A 19,158-nucleotide genomic window follows, 5' to 3' on the forward strand; every position below is an offset into this window, starting at 1 on the left:
CTCAGTATCTAAGCCCTGTCCCACGTTACACAAGAACCTGATGGCTTGTCAAAGTCATACCAAAGGCCCTTCTTGTGAGGTCTCTGGGTGGTGTTCAACAGCAGAAACCCAGGGGACAGGACAAAAGCAGAAACAATTTACATGAGACTTCTCTTATATACTCTCCATGATTTTGGCCAGTCATAGCTGAGGGACTTTTTGAATCAGGCATGATCTCTCTGTATGTAGTAACTTCTTGGTTGAGTTCCCATCCACGCAGTCCCTGGCTATGTCTGCTCACCCATCCTCTTCCAAAGTCTTTATGAGCCATTTGTAAATACAGGAATATTAAAAGCACTGCAAGGATATCAGTTATCCTGATTGCTTTGATCCCTTGTCTCCTGTCCCCGGTCCACCAGAGCAGGCTGAGTCTGTTGAGTAGGAGCATGCACAACACATAGAAAAAGTATGAATATGCACTAGGACACAGCTTTATAGAATCACAGAATCCCAGACTGGTTTGGGTTGGAAGAGACCTTAAAGCTCATCCAGTTCCAACCCCCTGCCATGGGCAGGGACACCTTCCACTAGACCAGGTTGCTCCAAGCCCCATCCAGCCTGGCCTTGAACACTGCCAGGGATGGGGCAGCCACAGCTTCTCTGGGCACCCTGTGCCAGCGCCTCAGCACCCTCACAGGGAAGAACTTCTTCCCTGTATCTAATCTGAACCTCCCCTGTTTTAGTTTAAACCCATCACCCCTTGTCCTGTCACTACAGTTGCTGATGAAGAGTCCCTCTCTGATATCCTTGCTGGCTCCTTTAGGCACTGGAGCTGGGAAGACCAGGCCCCTTGACAGTGGCATTGCAAGGCTCCAGAAAAGCAATTACATTGTGAGAATGTGTCTGTCTGGGGAAATGATGGTCCATCTGAACAGAACACGGTCAGACCAGGCACTGGCGTGTCCAGAACTTTACCTCCAAGATCCTCAGACAGATGAGAGCTGCTGAGCCTGGGCTGCCTAAGGAAGAGCTCTCAGAGCTTTAGCACGATGGATGCATAAGCTCCGAAGTAGGAGCTCTCAACCCAGTCCATCTCTGATGAACCAAAGACACAACCCCTGCCAGGTGCCTTCTGCCCATACAGACCCTTCCAAGGACCCTTGACCCTTCAGCTCCTCAGATGATCATAAGGAAATCTTTGCTCACAGACTCACAGGTCCCTCTCCCATGTTCGGTTGTGAGCGTACCCAAGGTTCCAGAATTGTTTGCATTAAGTAGTGTGGCAAAACGCTATTTTTTTCCCAAATAGTTTTGGAGGACGCAGAAATGGTAAGAAAAAGATACACGTTTGTGGGCACGGTGTTGGACCTTGTGAACCCAAGGTCAGCCCAGCCAATCCAGGCTGGAATGTTTTCAGAAGGGAGCAAAATATGTTTTTCATAGAATCATAGAATCGCAGACTGGTTTTGGTTGAAAGGGACCCTAAACTGGGACTCATCCAGTTCCAACCTTCCAACCCCCTGCCATGGGCAGGGACAACTTCCACTAGACCAGGTTGCTCCAAGCCCCGTCCATCCTGGCCTTGAACACTGCCAGGGGTGGGGCATTTACCACTTCTTTGGGCAATCTGTGCCAGTGAAAAGTTCATAGGCTTTGAAACTTAACGAAATACAAACAAACAAAAAGAAAGAAAGAAAGAAAGAAACAAACAAACAGACAAAAAAAAAAACAAAACAGAAAACACTTGAAAAAGGAAACCCCACATTCCTAAAAAACCAGGATCCATAATTATGGACCAAGGGCCAAAAAGCCACCATTTGGTGGGGAAGGTGGTGAAACAGGGATTTCAGCCGCTGCTCAGCACAAGTGGGTGTGCAGGCGGCTGCTGGTGAGGCTGGAAATGGAGAAAAGGGAGGAAACTTCTCTGCCCCACGTGGAAAATGTCCTCAAAGCATCGGGGACATCTTGCAGGACAGCAGCCTCCTGCCTGTCCTTACTGTCCCCACTGTGGTGGTTGGGACACCCTGCCTATGTGCCTGGACAGGCAAAGGGGGCTGCCCTGGACCACGCACCATGCAAGAGCCAGCACCCCACCCCAGGAAACGCCACTGCAGCAGGTTTGCACCAGTGTAGTGGCCCAGATGCCCCCGAACCTGGTGTCCAGGCATGTTCAGGGTTGGAAAGCCCTGGGAATGCCCCATCCCTGCATATCCTGGCAGCACCAGGGCTATTACTGGGGAGGGATAAATGTTTTGCACTGGGAGCTGGAGGTGGTTGGTGGGCTCAGGAGCAAAGCTGGAGCCCTTCACCTGCTTGCACAGAGGCAGGAGCAGGATCAAGGTGAAGGAACCTTCACATCTCACTGGCCTTGAACAGCACTGGGGGGCACTGGGAGCCAGGGATAACAAAAGGAGAGTGGGGAAAGTTCTGGCCAGACAGGGGTTTCGGGCTGGTGGGTTTTCCACTGAGAAATCCTCCCTGCATCTTTCATCACAATGAAGATCCTTTTTATTTCTTTATTTTTCTTTCTTCCCCCTTTCTCCTCTCCTTGTTCTTTTCCTCTTTCACCAGGCTGATAGCTGGGAGCCGCGGAGCATGTGATGCATCTTCCATATAGGGGCAGGAGCAAAGCAAGACCAACTGATGGACGCCCTAGGGCCAGACTTGCAGACAATATATAACCTACTGCATGATCTCAAACGCTTCCCACTTCCACAGAGTGAACATCAGGCAGCGCGGAGCTGCAGCGAGGGCAGCCGAGTCCCGTGTGCAGGTAAGTCCTTGGTACCTCCTGCCCCAAGAGGCTGTTCTGGGGATGGGAAAGGTGCGAGGGACACGCTCTGTGCCTGGCTGTGGGGCAGGAGGGTGGGATGGGACGTTCCTACTGTTATTAGTGGGGATTTTTGAACCCTTTTCTGTGTCTGTGTGGGATTCAGGACAGTGATGTGGTGTGTGGGAGATGGGGTCTGGCAGAGCCCAGCCTCAGCCTCTCCCCCTACAAACACTGACCCTGTGATGCTGCAGAGCATCTCGAGCCTGCCGCACATTCCTTTGCTCCCGTTCTTGCTGTCGAGGTGTGCTCGGGCTGCAGGGAGCATGCAGCTCCCGAGACAGTTCCCACCCGCCCCGGCCTCCAAAAGGAGCAAAAAGAATGCTCCAAAAACTTTAAAAACCAGTTCTTTTGCTCAGCCCACTGCCTCCAGTACTGCCTGACTGCCTTCACCTTCCTGTGCTGGAATTCCCTTTGCAGGGGGAACTGTTCCCAGAAGGGCTGGACAGGGTAGGTGGGATGGAAGCAAAATGTAAAGCAAAGAGTGAGAGATGAGTCCCTGTCTCTGTGTGACTGTGTCTGTGTGTCTGTCTGTGTCTGTGCATGTAAGGGGGGATCTATACAGCCCACCTGCTGCAGTTTTCCCTGTACCATACATCCATCCTGATGGAGGGGGAACAGGCTTTTGCCTGGGATGTTTTTTGTCCTGCTGAATGGAAAATAATCCTAGCAACAGCCATGAGCTCTCCATGGCCACGCAGAGTTTTGTACTATTTTGGGGTTTGGGTTGGGTTGGTTTTTTTCCTGGTTTTCTTTGGGGTATCAACTGTGTCTGATGGTGATGGGGGACTGAGGACCCCCATAGGAGCTGGGAACCTCTGTGAACTCCCAGACGCTTGGCCAAGCCCCCACGGTACCAGGCTGTGATTGTAAACGGGTTAAAGAGGGACAAACTCATTGAAATGAATGTTTTGGGGCATTTCTGCTTATATACCCCCAGCGAGCGCACTGGTGATAAAACTGCCGTGAGCACACAAGTGGAGGCTGGGCTGAGGGGCGTCCTCTGTTCTGTGCCTCAGTTTCCCTGTCTGTGCACTTCACTCTCCCCAACTCCTGCCCTTCGCTGCAGTCCCTCTGTGCACAGACAAAGGCATCAGCCTGGGGGAGCAGCTTTTCATTAGGGCACCAGAATCCAGCCACAGATTGTCATTAAGCTCTAATTAGATGAGGGGACTCAGGTTAAGACAGAGGCACCTCTCTCACCTCTGCTGTGAGCTTATGCCAGGAGAGAGGGGGAAAGTGACTGCTCTCCACAGCTCAGTGTCCCTGGGACAGCAGGGGACATCAGCCAACGGCTGATGGCAAATTTGCCACCTTCATGGTGGCAAATGCTTTCAGATTTGCCTCACTGAAATGAGGGAAGAGCAAACATCCCCTCCTCTCCTCCAGCTTTTTTAAGCTACCTCCAAGACAGCTGCACTCAGCTTCCCCACTGCAAAATCAGCACAGGGGTGGCAAAGCTGATGCCACCCAGTGCCTGGATGCCTGCTGGTAAAGCAGGAGGTGCCCAGCACACAGCCAGAGGGAGAAGCAAAGGTGTCAGGGGTCTTTTCCCCTCCTTGTGGGATCAGCTCGTCCCCATCTTCCACTGTCTTTCTCCTCTGCTAACCCTCCCAGATTTCAAATTTGGGATAATTTTCAGGGCACTTTCAGACAATCTGAAGCTTAAAGTCAGCCCTGACCCTTCTCTCCAGCCCAGACTATTTTCACTGAGCAGTGTTGGCTGTGGTGATGGAGACATCAAGAGTACAAAGCATCCACTTCAGCCCCATCCTGCCCTGGATGAGCACTATCTGGAGAAGGTTTCACCCCTGCAGTGCCTTGCCCTACTCCAGGATCATGCCCTGGGTTTCTTGGTGGCACCTGCATTCTCACAAAGCAGCAAGCGCACTGCCTGCATGAGACCAGCCCTGCAGGGGCCAGGGACCAAGTGCAGCCCCGGGCAGAAAGCAGGACCTGCATCCTTGTCTCCAGCCAGTACCACTGCCTGCTGCACCCAGAGATGCCCTCATCTTGTTCTCCTCATCCTTGGAGGTGGGCTTGGTGACCAACCTTGCCACTTGGGCTGCTCCCTGTGTTTGCATCAGGCTTGCACTCACTATTTGCACCCCAGCCTGCTGGAGCAGAGCAGTACCGAGGTGCATGGCTGAGGGCAGAGCCGTTGCTATTCCATAGAGCCTCATCATGGTCATGCAGAGATTGGGAGAAGCATCCTTCAGATCTAGGGAGAAAAGGCACCGACCCCATTCCCCACATGCCGCATCGCAAGGAGGGAGCTGAAAGTGGGGCTGGACGGAGCTGCAAACAGGGCAGGGATTGCAGAGGCACTGGAGCACACTCTGGGATGTGGGCTCCTCTCCGGGATTGCAGGGCAGTTTCCCGGGCACACCAAACCTCGGGAAGGCACCGATTCCACTGCTGGGAGCTCCAGGAAGGGCTGGCAGAGGCAGCAGGGCTGGCACAGCTGTGTGGCTTTCAGAGATACTTGATCGATAGCTTCTTCCTTACCACCCCCATTCCCCCAATCCCCACATGCATTTTTCATGCTAACCCCTCCTGGGCAAAGGCTGTCTATGCAGGAAAAGAAAAAAGAGAAAAAACACACAAAACACAACAAACCACAGCCCAAATCTACTTCTGTTTCACTGGTCCCTGGAGGTTGCTTTAGTTTAAGGTCCGATCTATATATCCAAGGTAGGGAATATCTTTGCTCTGTGAACAAATAGGCACGAAAAAGCTCCCTGGGGCTCTTCTTCAGCTCTTCAGGTTGGCCCAGAGCTGGGAAAGGCTGGGTGTGATTGTACAACATAGTGTGGGCAAGCTGATGAGGCTGAGATTGGAGCTGGGTGCTGGGGTGCAGTGGGGAGCAGCGGAAGCAGTGGGGGTCCACAGCTGCCCTCCCCGGGCTGCAAAGGGGCTTTGGGGTGCCTTGTCCAGCTCTGAGTCCATCCATGTGTGCGGAGCTGGGTCTGGGGTGATCCCAGGAAGCCAGTGGATCCATGGGCTTGTCCTGCCTGGCCCCCCAGGACTGAAGAGCTCAGGTGAAGGTTTGGTATTTCCTTGAACTAGGAGCAAAACTGCAGGGTTTGAGCAAAGGGCAATTTTCACGGTGAATCCCCTTTTCCCATCTCTGTTGTCTGGGAGGGGTATTCCCTTTTTGCTCCCCATTTATGAGGGGCACCAGTAAGACCCAGGAGCATCCCACAGCCCATGCTTTGCCTGTGCTCCCGTAACTCTCCCTCCCATCAACAGAGCCAGCCCAGGCTGTGCAGGGATGCTGAGAGCCCCGGGAGGTGCCTGCCTGCATGTATGTGCTGAAGGACTGATCCTATGGGCAGGGCTTGGCTCTTCCCATGGTCCCCCATTCCCATGCTCCCCACTGCACCCCTGTCACCCCACACCAGGCATGGGCTGCTTCATCCCCATCACCTTGGGAGCATGTCTGTGCCCACGACACCCGGGGTCAGAATCCTCTCTCACAGAGGAGACTCCAGCAGCACTGCGCACACTGCCTGCATCCCAAAATTCACATTATTTCTCAGTGCTGGGGCTGAAGGTGACAGCACTGAGCTCTCATTGCCCCACAGCAGTTGTCCTGGTCCATAAGGATCTCGGTCAGCATGGGCAGCTGGACAGCATCTCCCTGCAGCATTCCCACGCACAGCCAGGACCGAGGGTCAGGCATGCAGCCGCAGCGAGATGCTGTGTCCGGGTCCAGCTTCCTGGCTCCGATGGTGAAAGGGCACAGGCCAGGAATAGAAGTGGAGAGGAGGACATGGTGACCTTTCCAGTGACAAACAGAACTTTCTGGCTACCTGCAGGAAGGCACAGGGCAGGCTTCCTGACCAAGCAGGGCAGCGAGAGCTGCAGTGCCTGTGGGGAACCCTGGAATGAACCTGCCGGTGCCCGGTTCCGGTGGTTGTACAGCTCCAGCTTCAGACGCGTGGTGGGCTCTGGCCATGGCTGGGAGCTCTCAGGACACTTCTGGAGCTGAGCAGGGAGGGAAGAGGGGATGGTGCTGCCACCAGCATGACAGGTCAGAGCCACCTCCAGCCCCATCTCCTAACAGGCTCCTGGGGCTGCTGCCCTTGGGACACCCCTCCAATACAAAGATGCTCCTCGGCTATGGGCCACCTTTGCTCAAGGGAACATCAGAGCAGCAGGGAGTGTGACACTGCAGCCCCCCAGGGGGAATGTGGTGCATCTTGGCACCCCACCAAAGGGGACCCCAGGATTAATCAGTGTGGGAGCTGCATCCATCCCCTCCTTTTCCTCCTGCTGGCTGCCAGCACCCTCAATGGAGAGAGGCAGCCATGCTTCTCTCCCCGCTGTCCCCTGCTATGTGGGTGGGTGGGGGACAGCAGCCACCTTCCCCTGGCAGATGGCATGGGCAGCCAGCACACGTGGCCCTGTGCCACAGCAGATTGGGGCCGGCTGCCTGCAAAGTGCCCACAAAGGGAGGGATGTGTCCCCAACACAGCTCAGGGACAAGGGCAAAGCCAGGGCACCCCCCTGTGGTGCAGAGTCACTCAAAGGGGTGACAGTGGGGATGGGGCACTTCACTGATGTGCCCAGAACACTGTGAAATACCATACACAGGGTTCACCCAGACGACATGGAGATGTCAACAGTGAGGGGGACACAAGGTCCCCTTGCTTGGCCCCAAAGAGATGAGCCAGGCCAGGGCATCAGGCAGTTGGGGAGGCTCTGATTTTAGGTCTGACCATGCCATGCAGGTCAGCCCAACACGGATGTCTGGAATGGATCCAGCATCTTGCAAGGGGTTTCTCAGGCTACAGCTGCCCCTGGTCTCTCCAGACAGAGCCAACACTTAGGTGGGTACCAGACACCAAAACTGTGTGTCCTGGGGATCACTGCTGCAGGAGAAAGGGACCTGCAACGGGAGAAGGAGGCACCCAAGGTCTGAATCACCCCTGGGGTGGGGGGCTTCTATCTCTCTCCATGGTGCTCAGCCCCACACAGGGATCCCAGGGCACAAGCTCCACGATGAGCACAGGGTGGGGATGATGGTGGAGCTGTCCCAGCTTGAGGGGACGCATTACATCATGCAAAGAGGGTGCATCTTGTGCTGGAGATGTGGTGCAGGAGCTGTCAGGGCAAGGGCTGGAGCAGGTAAATTATTAATACTGGAGAAAACCAGGCTGGCGCCCTGCCCGCCACCCATCCAGAGGAAAAGCTGACGCTGGGAGCGGAGTTTTCACGTCCAACCTTCCCCTCCCTGCTGGGGGGCTGAGGGCTGGAACAAGGAGCCAGCCCCGAGCCACGCACGCACCCAGCCCCAAACCAGCCTCTTGCCGAGCACGTTGTCCTCCAGCCCAGCTGGTTTCGCTCCCAGCCTGCTCCGTCTGTGCACATTAAAGCTTTTTCTAGGTCTGAACTGCTTTTGGCAAGCCGGGTTCCTCTTGGCCTGTCCCTCTCCCCACCATCCTCCCCATGGCTGGCTCCCCCCGTCCGCTCCCGTCTGGCTCCCGCTCCCCCTCCCCGGTCGAAGCCCTGCCAGGGCCATGGCAAATCAGCGAGAAGCCTGCGGGGCAAATCGGTACAAATGAGACCAAGCAAGAGGGTGGGGAGGGACGGCGAGGGAGGGGGGATGGCTCCTGGGTTGGCTCTTCTGTTCCCGAGTTTGATGTTTCCTGCAAACAACCCTGTAAATGCTCAGGAGCGGCTTCAGACGTGACCGGCCCCCAGTCTCGGTGGGGCTTGGGTTCCAGCCCGGGGGAAACCCCTCGCCCTGCAGCCTCCTGGCCCCGAGCAGGGATCCAGCTGGGACGGGAAAGGGAGACAAGCTGTAAGTCCTGACATTTCGATCTGGTTTGGTGCTGGAATGGGGCGGGCAGCGGGTGGAAGCTGCTGACTGCAGCTGGGGTCTCACCGCAGGTCTGGGTGGGGGAATAGAAACCCACTAAGGACCTGGAGGTGGGAATATTCCACCTGCTCAAAACTGCCTTCTCCCATTGATTTTGCACTCTCACCATTCACCCCATGGTGCCTGGGTATGCCATGCTGCAGCCACGGGGGCAGGAGCTGGTACCCAAACATGGGACGTGCAGACTGTGGGAATGGGGTGAGACATCACCGTGTGCAGGGACATGATCATTTCCAAGGGATGCTCCTTGCTCCAACTCACCAGGCTCTTTGCAAAGCTTACTAAAGGCGCTCAGCACCAGGGAGGTCATATGGGGCCTTTCTGCTTGGGTTGCTCTCCTAATGACATGTCCCATTGCCTGCACTGTGAATTTGCACACGTGAGTCTCTGACAATAGGAAGTTTGGGGCAGATTTTGGATGCTTTTCCCACAACCATGTGGTGGGTTGGAGAGGTCTGACTTTTCTTTCTGCTGGAAAATGAAGTGATGTGTCAGGAGCCTGGGCAGGTGCAGGGCATGGGTTAGTTTTAATGTATTTACCTCTCTGTGTTGGTACAAGAATCATAGAATGATTAGGGTCAGAAAGGAACTTAAGATCATAGTCAAGAAGAGCAATGGAAACATAAGTATTCGCCATTGTGAAAAAGAAATACAAACGGAGGGGAAGGGGGAAATTTAGCAGTAAGACAATATTATCCACAATTTTTTTCCCCTCTAAACCCCTCTTAGTGGAAGTGAAAAATAAACTGAGCAGCTGAATTAACTGTTGCGGATTAGTTACTGAAATGCTTAAATGGTGCCAACCAGGAATACACCTCCTCACACCAGAGAATGCGTGTTTACAGTTATTTGGGTAATTAAATCAAGAGGTCATGTAATGAGGAGTATCTCACAGCAGTCAGGGCCTTCTTAAAAACAAAAAGGCAAGGAAATGGGGTCAGAAAATCCCAGATATGCAACGTGGTGTTAGCCAACCCCGGGACAGAGATGGGGAGAGGTTGTGTTGTGTGCTGCCTGCATCGGGCTCTCATTCTGTCCTGCTTTCCCACCTCCACTGGGAGGATTTGCTTCCCCTCTGTCAAATCTGGGATGGGAGGTGCTGGGTGCATCAACCCCCACCCCCTTGGCTCTTCTCACCCTTTCCTGGAGCCCCCCTGGTGTTCCAGAGCCTTGCTGGACCTGCAGGCAGTGGGGGAACCCCAGTTTGAGAGGGGAGCAGCCAGAAAGTCACACCCTTCCTGCACAGGCATCCCGGGGACTTCCACAGTGGCTGCTCCCGACATCCCTGGCCTGGCACATTCCGGTGCCACCAACTGCAGTGCCATGCAGCCAGGGACTCGCAGGACCTGTGGCACAGCAGATTAATGAGCTGCATTCCTGCTTTATCCACCAGCTAATAGCATCCCTGCCTAAAGTCCCAGTGGCTTTGCCTCAGGCCGTTCTTACTCCCGCTGGTCATTCCTTGGCTACTACAGACCTCACTGGGTGATTTTGTGTCCAAGTGCTCCCTGCTCTGCTCAGCCTCCATGGCATCCCTCAGCTCCCATCACCATCCTGCAGCCCAAACGCTGCCCACGGTGAGGGACCAGGGGCTGAGATGCTCTCCCATTTTTTGTGTGGTAAAGGAGCTGGCAAGACAGGGAGCAAGACCAGTGGGCAGCATCACTCTGGGAGCCACCTTGATCTGCATTAAGAAAAAACAACCAAACACCCTCATCAAGCACCAGGCGGAAGGCAGAGAAGTGTCTGCTGCCTGCAGGGGAGCCTGCAGCGTCACAAATGTTCCTGCCTGAGACTAAATACATCTTTCGGGGGGAAATCTGCCTGCAAAGGGGATGCAAAGAAAAGCACTGGTCCCTGTGGGCCAGACTCCTCCCAGGGCTATGTCCCTCCTGCTTCCCTCCTCTGCTGGGAGCATGTTATTGTAGAATCCCAAACTGGTTTGGGTTGGAAAGGACCTTAATGCCCATCCAGTCCCAACCCACTGCCATGGGCAGGGACACCTTCCACTAGACCAGGTTGCTCCAAGCCCCGTCCAACCTGGTCTTGAACACTGCCAGGGATGGGGCATCCCTCATCTATCCCCCAGGAATAATCAGAGTCTCTATCCCTGACTGCTGGCCCAGAGCCAGGGTGGTCCCATTCCTGTGAGAGGGGTTCTGGCTGGTTCAGCTCCTGCACCTTCACTGGAGTCAATCCCAACCACCTCATCTGCTCTGCAGTTCCCCTATTGTTTCCAAGCTCTCCCAATCAGCAGCAAACCATCTCCCCTTGAGGATTTTATTTAGCAAGTGGAGTTGCTTGTGCTCACCTAAGGATGGGAAGGAAGAGGTTCCTAATTGGGATTGTTTTGGAATGCATTTCACAAGGGGATGGATTTCCTGGATGTGATCACCAAATGGCACCAGTGCTAGATTAGTGCATCGACCTCACCCCCAGTTTAGTTTATTGTCTTGCACCTTAAATATACCCCATCATTTGCAGTTCCTTGGTGGCCAGTGTTTGTCATGATTTAAACATCTCCCTCACGGCTGCATCCTAAAATCTCTGGCTGGAGCCAGTGCCTGGAGCTGGCAGGTGAGAGCAGGGATGAGCCTGTGTCCTCCCGGGTGTGGCCACAGCACTGCAACAGCCTGCTTTTGCAGGGGTGGTTGAAATCCCGCTCTATCTCAGCCATGTTTTGGCTAAAGAGAGACTTATTCTTTAGCTTAGGGGAGGGGGATATTTCAGTGATTGCCCTGGGAGAGCCAGGATCCCAGCCAAGAAGAGGGAGGGGTGTGCTCTGTGTGTCTCCTATAACCCTCAGTCCCCTTCTCTGCCCACCCCTGCCCACCCCTGTCCTCCTTGCTTCACCCCATGCTCTATTGGGATGCACAGAGGTCCCTGCAGGAACGGGACGGCCGCTGTCTTGAGGTGCCCTGTGGCACAAGCAGCTCAGACTCATCAGGGAGCACTCAGGGTGGGCCAGGTTCATCGCAGTCTCTGGAAGGCTGTGAAGCAAGTCCTTGCAATCCTTTGCAGCCTTGTGGATGATGAGAAGGTGCCAGGGTGAATTTACCAGGGGCAAATCGTGCCAGAGCAGCGTGACTGCCTTCTGTGTGGAGATGACTGACTTTCTGCCTGGGTAAGGGAGGAGGAAAGTGATGTTGTTTACATGACCTTAGCAGGGCTCTTGACAAGATTTTCTACAGTATCCTCATGGCCAAATTGGGTAAATAAGGACAAGGTGGGTCAAAAAGTGGCTGGACTTCCAGGCTTGATGGGTCATGCAGCACCTGGCAGGAGAAATGGGCTGACAGTGACCTGCAGGAGCTCAGCAATGGGAAGTGCAAAGTCCTGCATTTGAGATGGAGTCACCCCATGCAGCAGGACATGTCTGGGGCTGACGGGATAAAAATTAGGCTTGCAGGAAGGAGCCACATACATCACATGAGCAGAGACAGAATGTGGTCAGCCAGGAGCTGGAGCAAGAGGGGAGAGGATGGGAAAGACCCTGAAGAAAGCAGGAAGGGTTGAATGGGGACATGAAGACATGGACAGAGAGTGCATTTAAGGAGTGTGAAGTGTCCAAGGATAAATGGAAAGTGAAAAGGAGAACGTTTTAAAGTATTGGTACTGAGGAACTTGACTGCAGTGGTTTGGGAAGGTCTTGGAGCCTTCTGGTGGGATGAGGGGTGACCAAATGCATAAGAGGTGACAGGGCTGGGTAACCAGGAGGAAAGGAGATGTGCCACCATCCCCAGAGGTCTGCCAGATGGAAGGCTGACAGGGGATCATAGAATCCCAGACTGGTTTGGGTTGAAAGGGATCTTAAAGCTCATCCAGTTCCAGCCCCCTGCCATGGGCAGGGACACTTTCCACTAGACCAGGGACACCTTCCACTAGACCAGGCTGCTGCAAGCCCCGTCCAACCTGGCCTTGAACACTGCCAGGGATGGGGCAGCCACAGCTTCTCTGGGATCCCAAAGTCCCAAGATCTCCCATCCCTGGATCTCCCAGGGCAGCTGGCCACAAACAGTGGGATGCCAACCCGGGCTGTCAGACCAGCAAGAGCAGGAGAAACCTCTGAAGGGAGGGAAGAAACTTCAGAGGTCAAGGAAGCTGGAAGAGGTTATGGAAATTTTTCATGTGCAGTATATCATATCCAGCATGAAGATGACTACACCAAGCACCTTTCAGCCCCTGGAACAGGAAAGATGACAGTTTGGACCTCCAGGAACCCTGCACATCACAGGCATGACACAGACTTTATCATGTAGGAGAGCTGCCATGCCTTCCTATTCCACCTGCATGCACGTCTTAAGCCCCACCCCCAGCTGTGTCCAGAAGTTCCTTCCTTTCCCCTGCTCACCATGGCAGCCTTGGACACCATCGCCTCTGCGTCCCTTTGGGTGCCATGCAGCCATGCTGCTGACCCTCCTGCCTTGCACACAGCCACTTTCCCCTCTATCCAGAAGCATGTTTCATTTGGACACTGATGTTGTCCTCACAGATTTAGAGGTCTGACTGCCTTTGAGCCACTGACTCCAAGGCTGTGAGCCTCTGGTCTCCTGGGGCTCCATTAGCAGGTAGAAAAGGAGGTGGAGGAAGACATAGGAAACTCCTGTAGTGGAACCTAGGCACAAGCTTGTGTGGGTGGTTGATATAATGTGGAGAGACAGTCTTACATCTCCTCACCAGGACCTGCCTCTGCCCTGAAGGGCTTGCAGCAGGAAAGGCTGTGGGAGGAAAGTCTTCTGCAGTGGAAGACCCTGGTGTCTCTGGAGAGTAGCCTGGAGGCTGTGGCGGCCTGATCTCATCTCTCAAGGACCTGTGAATTGTGCTGTGTGTGTCACAGGCAGAAGACAATGACTCCAACCCATTGTCACTTGGTTGAACGCTTGCTTCCGTGCCCGCTTCTCATAGGGTTGCCCCAGGGGGTCTTTAGGCTAGCTGCGATTCAGGGATGGAGAGCTGCTTTCCGGGGGTGGAGGCTGGAGGCAGAGGAGCTCAGAAGAGGTCAGAGACATAGAAACAGCTCTTGAACAAGTGTACAAAAGGGTGAAGATTTTGACCCAAAATTAGGGAGGACTTGTATTTGTGAACTGGGTCTGGCAGACAGCAGGAGTGAGTTCAACTGGTCTGAAGGGCACTCCAAGGCTGGGCAGGGATCCCAGGCAGCCTACACCTCAAAAGGCAGCAGTACTCATGAAGATGGAGCCACCTCACATCTGGGCTGGTGTTTAGAAAGAGCTACAGAGTGGCTTTGGGTCTGCAGGTGGCCCTCATCAAAAGCTCTCCATGGAGGAAATGCAAACTTTCCCAACCTGAAACTCCAGATCATTCCAAATGCTGAAAAACTTAAGGATGGGAATCCAAATGCTGTCAGATTTGTAGACCATGACTCTAACTTTGGCTTGCCCAGGGATGTGAAGCACATGGTTTAGTGACCCCACACATGCAGACATTCAGCTGGTGATGAAGAGCCCCCCAAGCAGATGAGTCATTCTGAGCTATGAGTGCTGGGTGGGCAGAGGTGGAAGGATTGGCAGTGTGGGGCAGAGAAAGCTCCAGGCCTTGCTGGAGACATTATGTGGCTCGGAAGAGTAGAGATGTTGGTGCAACTGTTGGCTGAACCAGAGGAAGGCATGTATCAAGGTGGGAACAGCTTCAAAGCCCCTGAGGCAGAGGGATCTGGGTGGCCTCACACAGTCACTTTACAAGAGCAGTTCAGTACTGTGGTGTTGGGTGAGGCTCAGGATAGCTCCCACACCTGGGATCTAGGCCCTCCTCCCCTTGCCCAGTGCCTGCTGCTTTGCTGTGGCCAATTGCCCTCATCCCAGACACCGATAAACGCTTAAAAGCTCAAATCACAGCACCCCAGGCTATGAAATCAAAAAGGGACCCGATAGCTGCTAATAGCCGAGCAGCCCCTGCGGCAAAGCATGTAAAGTGGGAAAGTGGTTTGCATTGATCAGCGACTCCCTGCAATGCCTCTCTGCCTATTCCAGCAGGGATAAATACCAGGGAAAGCACCAGAATGGAAAAGTCCGGGTAATGGCAGGAAAGGGATGACTTTGTGTGACATCCCATGGAAAAGGTATCTTCCTCCTGCTGCCCACTGGACCATCCTGGCCAGTGGAGTGATGGGGGCAGCGCGCTCCCTGCCATGGCAATGCCAGGACCACATTGCCTGGTGTAATACTGAGCCCCAAAGCAACCTTGACAGCCCAGAAGGAAGTAGCTGGATCGACATAGGTGCAGAAGAGTTGCCCCTGCAGATGGTGCTGGGGACTGCAAATGAATTCCCACCCATGGGGGGTAGGACCAGTTCATAAGAGACCACAGGAGCCCTCTATGCTGAGGTATGATGCAGGAGGTTCATCCCAGCACCACTGAGTGAAGAACTTCAGCACCTTTCTTGAGCCCCTTCCTCCATGCTATGTCCTACAGCCATCTGGGAAAGGCTGAGGGCAGCCAATTTCCACGGGAGCGTTGCAGCTTCCTGGCAGCCTACAGGCAGCACTGGAGGACTCAGAGGACAGCAGCAAAGGAAGGAAATCATTTTGAGAGATGGGGTCTTTGCTGCAGCCTGAAAAGCTCTTGGGGGTCTGCAAAAGCAGACGAGGGCAGGTTCACAGTAGCAGAGCTGCTCTGATGGACACACATGCTGCAGGAGACCTGACTTTGAACCAGACTGCTGCACTTCAGAGTGTTTTTGTCTCTCCTCCCCTGAAAGGTGGGTGCTGGCATGCCTATCTACCGGTGCAGAGGGCTGCAGGGTGGGTTGGGCGTTGACAAAGGAACCCATCAGACCAAGCCCCTTCCTGCAAATGGCTGCTGCAGACCAGGAAGAGGCTCAGGGAAGGGGAAGAGGTCTGGAAGGGTTTGGCCCTATGTCCAGCTCCAGCCTGGAAAGGAGAGGGTGAACCAGGGGTGTGATGGTGATGCATGTGGCTGAAGGGTGGACACGGACTGTGGCTGCTGCTTCCTCTAGCCAAAGACTGGGGACCAACAAGCTCAGGAAGATGGAGGGTGAAGCTCTGTGGTGTGCTGAGAGGATGCTTTGGGGGCTGAGCATCTCCACAGCTTCAACTGACACATGCTGCATATAGCGACAGCCATCCTGCTGTAGGGATGTGCTGTGATGGATATGAGGTTAGGAAAACTAGAGCAGCACTGTAGATGCTTGCCGTACATCCTGGGAGTCTGCTTTTGACTGTTATTAGAGACATGAGCTAGATTGTTCAGCCTGGAGAAGAGAAGGCTCTGGGAACACATTAGAGCAGCTCCAGTGCCTAAAGGGGCTACAAGAAAGGTGGAGAGGGGCTTTGGGCAAGGGCCTGTAGGGACAGGCCAAGGGGGAATGGCTTTAACCTGACAGAGGGGAGACTGAGATGAGCTCTTAGGCAGAAGCTCTTCCCTGTGAGGGTGCTGAGGCGCTGGCACAGGGTGCCCAGAGAAGCTGTCGCTGCCCTATCCCTGGCAGTGTTCAAGGCCAGGTTGGATGGGGCTTGGAGCAACCTGGTCTGGTGGAAGGTGTCCCTGCCTGTGGAAGGTGTCCCTGCCCATGGCAGGGGGTTGGAACTGGATGAGCTGTAAGGTCCTTTCCAACCCAAACCAGTCTGGGATTCTGTGATTCTAAAACTGTAGATGCTTGCTGCACATCCTGGGAATCTGTTTTTGATTGTTATTAGAGGCATGAATGGACATTTGATGCATTGAAGTTCATTTGCCTCAATGGTTGTGTGCACTTCCCTACATCCCTGTAACTGGAGCTCAGGCTGGGGCTGGGATTTAAGTAGTGAAGCACTGGGGAGTAAGTTCTCTTTCCTGGGCATCTCTCCTTTCTTCCTTCCCTTTGTCTCTCCCTCTCTTTCTTCTCCCCTTGTCTGCTCCCTCCATCTGACCATGCCTGCTCCCCACGGCATTCCCGGGTTGGAGAGCAGGGATGCTGCAATTCCCAGGCACAGGTGCTGTGTCCCCGGCGCACGCTGCCCGCAGGCACGGCCCCGCCGCCGCGGCTGACAGCCCACTGGAAATAATGTGTTATGGCAGAGAGAGACTCAGCAGACCACAAAGATCTGCTGGTGCGGGAACTGCTCAGCAACCAGGAGCCACTGCGCCTGGCTCCCAGCTCCAGGGATGCCTCCGCTCCGGCACATCTTGCCTGGCTCACGCTTCCCACTTGCTCCCTTTCCTTTTCTTTGTTTTTTCCTATTTTCCTCCCTTTCTGCTCCTTTTCACAGAGTTAGAGAGGTGGGGTCAGTCTCTTCTCTCAAAGAACAAGTGACAGGACAAGAGGAAACGGTCTCAAGCTGCGCCACGGGAGGCTTTCACTGGATATTAGGAGCAGTTTCTTTCCCAAAGGGTGCTCAGGCATTGGAGCAGGCTGCCCAGGGCAGTGGTGGATTGTCTGTCCCTGGAAGTGTTCACAAACCATGTACACGAGGCCCTCAGTGACATGGTTTAGTGATGGCCTTGGCAGTGCTGGGGAATGGTTGGACTTGATGATCTTAAAGTTCTTTTCCAACCTGGTTGATTCTGTGATTCCGTGAAGCAGACAAACTTCCTGTCCCCATGTGGGACGTCTCAGTGGCACCACGGGGCACAGGAGGGGAACAAACACCTTTTGCAGAAGCGCTGGAGGAGGAGGATCAGGTGTGCAGGAATGGAACAACCAGTTCCAGTCTCCCAGCAAAGATTTAATCTGCCTCTGGCATATAAGCAGCAAATGATGTTTGTTCAACTGACCTGCAAACAGGCGCCATGCATGACAGCGGAGCCGAGGCACCCAACTCCTGGCTCAGCCAGTCTTTGTTTCTTGTCCTTTAGCAGGGGGGGAGAAGGGGCAAGGGATCAGGGCATGGGGCAGGATGCTCGGGGCACCACAGGCTTGGTGGCTGGAGCCAGGGAGCGATGCTCGCTTCCATCCCACTGCATCCTTTCTGCTGTCCTGAGCGCCGCAGCGTGTGTGCAGAGCGCTCCCGGCTCAGAGGCCTGACGCACACAGAAGTCAAGGACAAGCGTGTCCGTCCAGGCAGGCTGTCACTCACTGGGAGAACCTGCAGGAAGGAGGCCCCGAGCCAAGGGAGAGATTAGCCCTGGCTGGTGCAGGTCAGATCTGCACCCCTGGAGCTCCTGCAGCATCCTGGGGGACACGGGTTCATTACAAGGGGACATTTTTGCCTATTTTCTGCAAGACCAGAGCTTAGCAGCAGGGTCAGATTCCAGTTCAAGTGACATGTGGGCGTGCAGTGGGCTGTCTCCAAACACTGCCTGCAGCTCAGCCTGCCCTGCAGGCTCCTGCGCTGCACCTGGGAAGCCACAGCACAGCTTGTTCCTTGGCCCTGTCACAGGCAGGAGAAGGCCTCTGCTGTTTGATGACAAACAAGACCTCAGGAAGAAAGTGGAAAAGGTCCTGTGTAGGTAGTTCCCTCGCCCACTGTGCAAACACTTTCACCACGCTCCCAGAGGAAGGTGATACTCTTGGTGCTGGTGGTGAGGAGGGTGGGTAGCAGAGCATGGACCATCCTCCAGCCCAGCACAGCCACCTCCTGGGCATGGGGCTGGTGGGACTGTCTCCATGACTATCGCTCCTTCAGGGTACATGGCATTCCAGGCTGTGGCCAGAGCAGACGTGTACTGAGAATGGGATGCTCGGGAGGAAATCTGGGGCTGTGGGGTGATCAGCCAGCCCCAAGGACATGGGATCATGGCAAGCAGGTGCCTGCAGCAGGCATGCACCCAGCCTTGGGAGGTGGAGAGCATCACAGGGCTGCATGGCAATAGTCCCTTCCCTGCCCATCCCTCTCTGATCCCAGCTTTTCAGCCCTGCTGTGCCTGTCCCTGCTGGGAGCTGCATGTGCCTCCCAGATTACATGCAGCAGGATGCAGGCTATGGCTGGGCTGAGCACACTTCATTCTGGCAAGGAGCAATGACCATTGTCAGGTCCTTGAGCCACTGCCTGGACTGATCTCTGGGCAGCTTCTGGTCCTGGTGCCCAAAGCTGCAGCGTGCCCCATTGTGTGCCTTTCCCATCCCACACAGTTTTGTCTCCTTCTCCCCAGAAGCTGGGAGGCTGAATGGCTCCAGCTGGAGATTGAGATGCTGCTACTCCTTCCCCTTTCCTGGGCTGTGCATCCCCACACCAGCCTGTCTATGGGGTCTCCTGTGGTAGAGCTCTGCCCTGGGAACTGCCACATGGGGGAATTATTTTGTCTGCAAGAAATGAGCCCCACCACACAGAATGAGCCCTCAAATCTGCTGCCTTCCCCAGGAGGAATGCAGGTTTTGTTCTAATGGGGAAGAAGCTGGCAGGTTCCTCCAGGGCAGAGAAGTGTCTGGAGGGGTGACGCAGGCATATGCATCCATGTTGGTGCTCTGTGGCTCCAGGAGATGTGCTTGGCCATCTGTGAAGAAGCCCAGTTCCAAAAGTGTGGATCCTATGGAGATCTGGGTCCTCTGGGAGGCAAGGAGCTG

At 54.6% G+C, this 19,158-nt stretch overlaps 1 protein-coding gene across 1 annotated transcript in view; it reads left to right on the plus strand.

Annotated features, from left to right (window-relative positions):
* The window catches only part of MCRIP2 (MAPK regulated corepressor interacting protein 2), a 148,967-nt gene that overhangs the window by 20,086 nt on the left and 109,723 nt on the right, over positions 1-19,158 (plus strand). The gene's annotated exons all lie outside the window — the stretch shown is intronic.

The sequence above is a fragment of the Neopsephotus bourkii genome, unplaced genomic scaffold (genome assembly GCF_033783945.1).
Source record: "Neopsephotus bourkii isolate Nb327-2 ecotype Australia unplaced genomic scaffold, CSIRO-AGI_Nbou_v1 NB_533, whole genome shotgun sequence".
In the NCBI taxonomy this organism is placed as follows: domain Eukaryota; kingdom Metazoa; phylum Chordata; class Aves; order Psittaciformes; family Psittacidae; genus Neopsephotus; species Neopsephotus bourkii.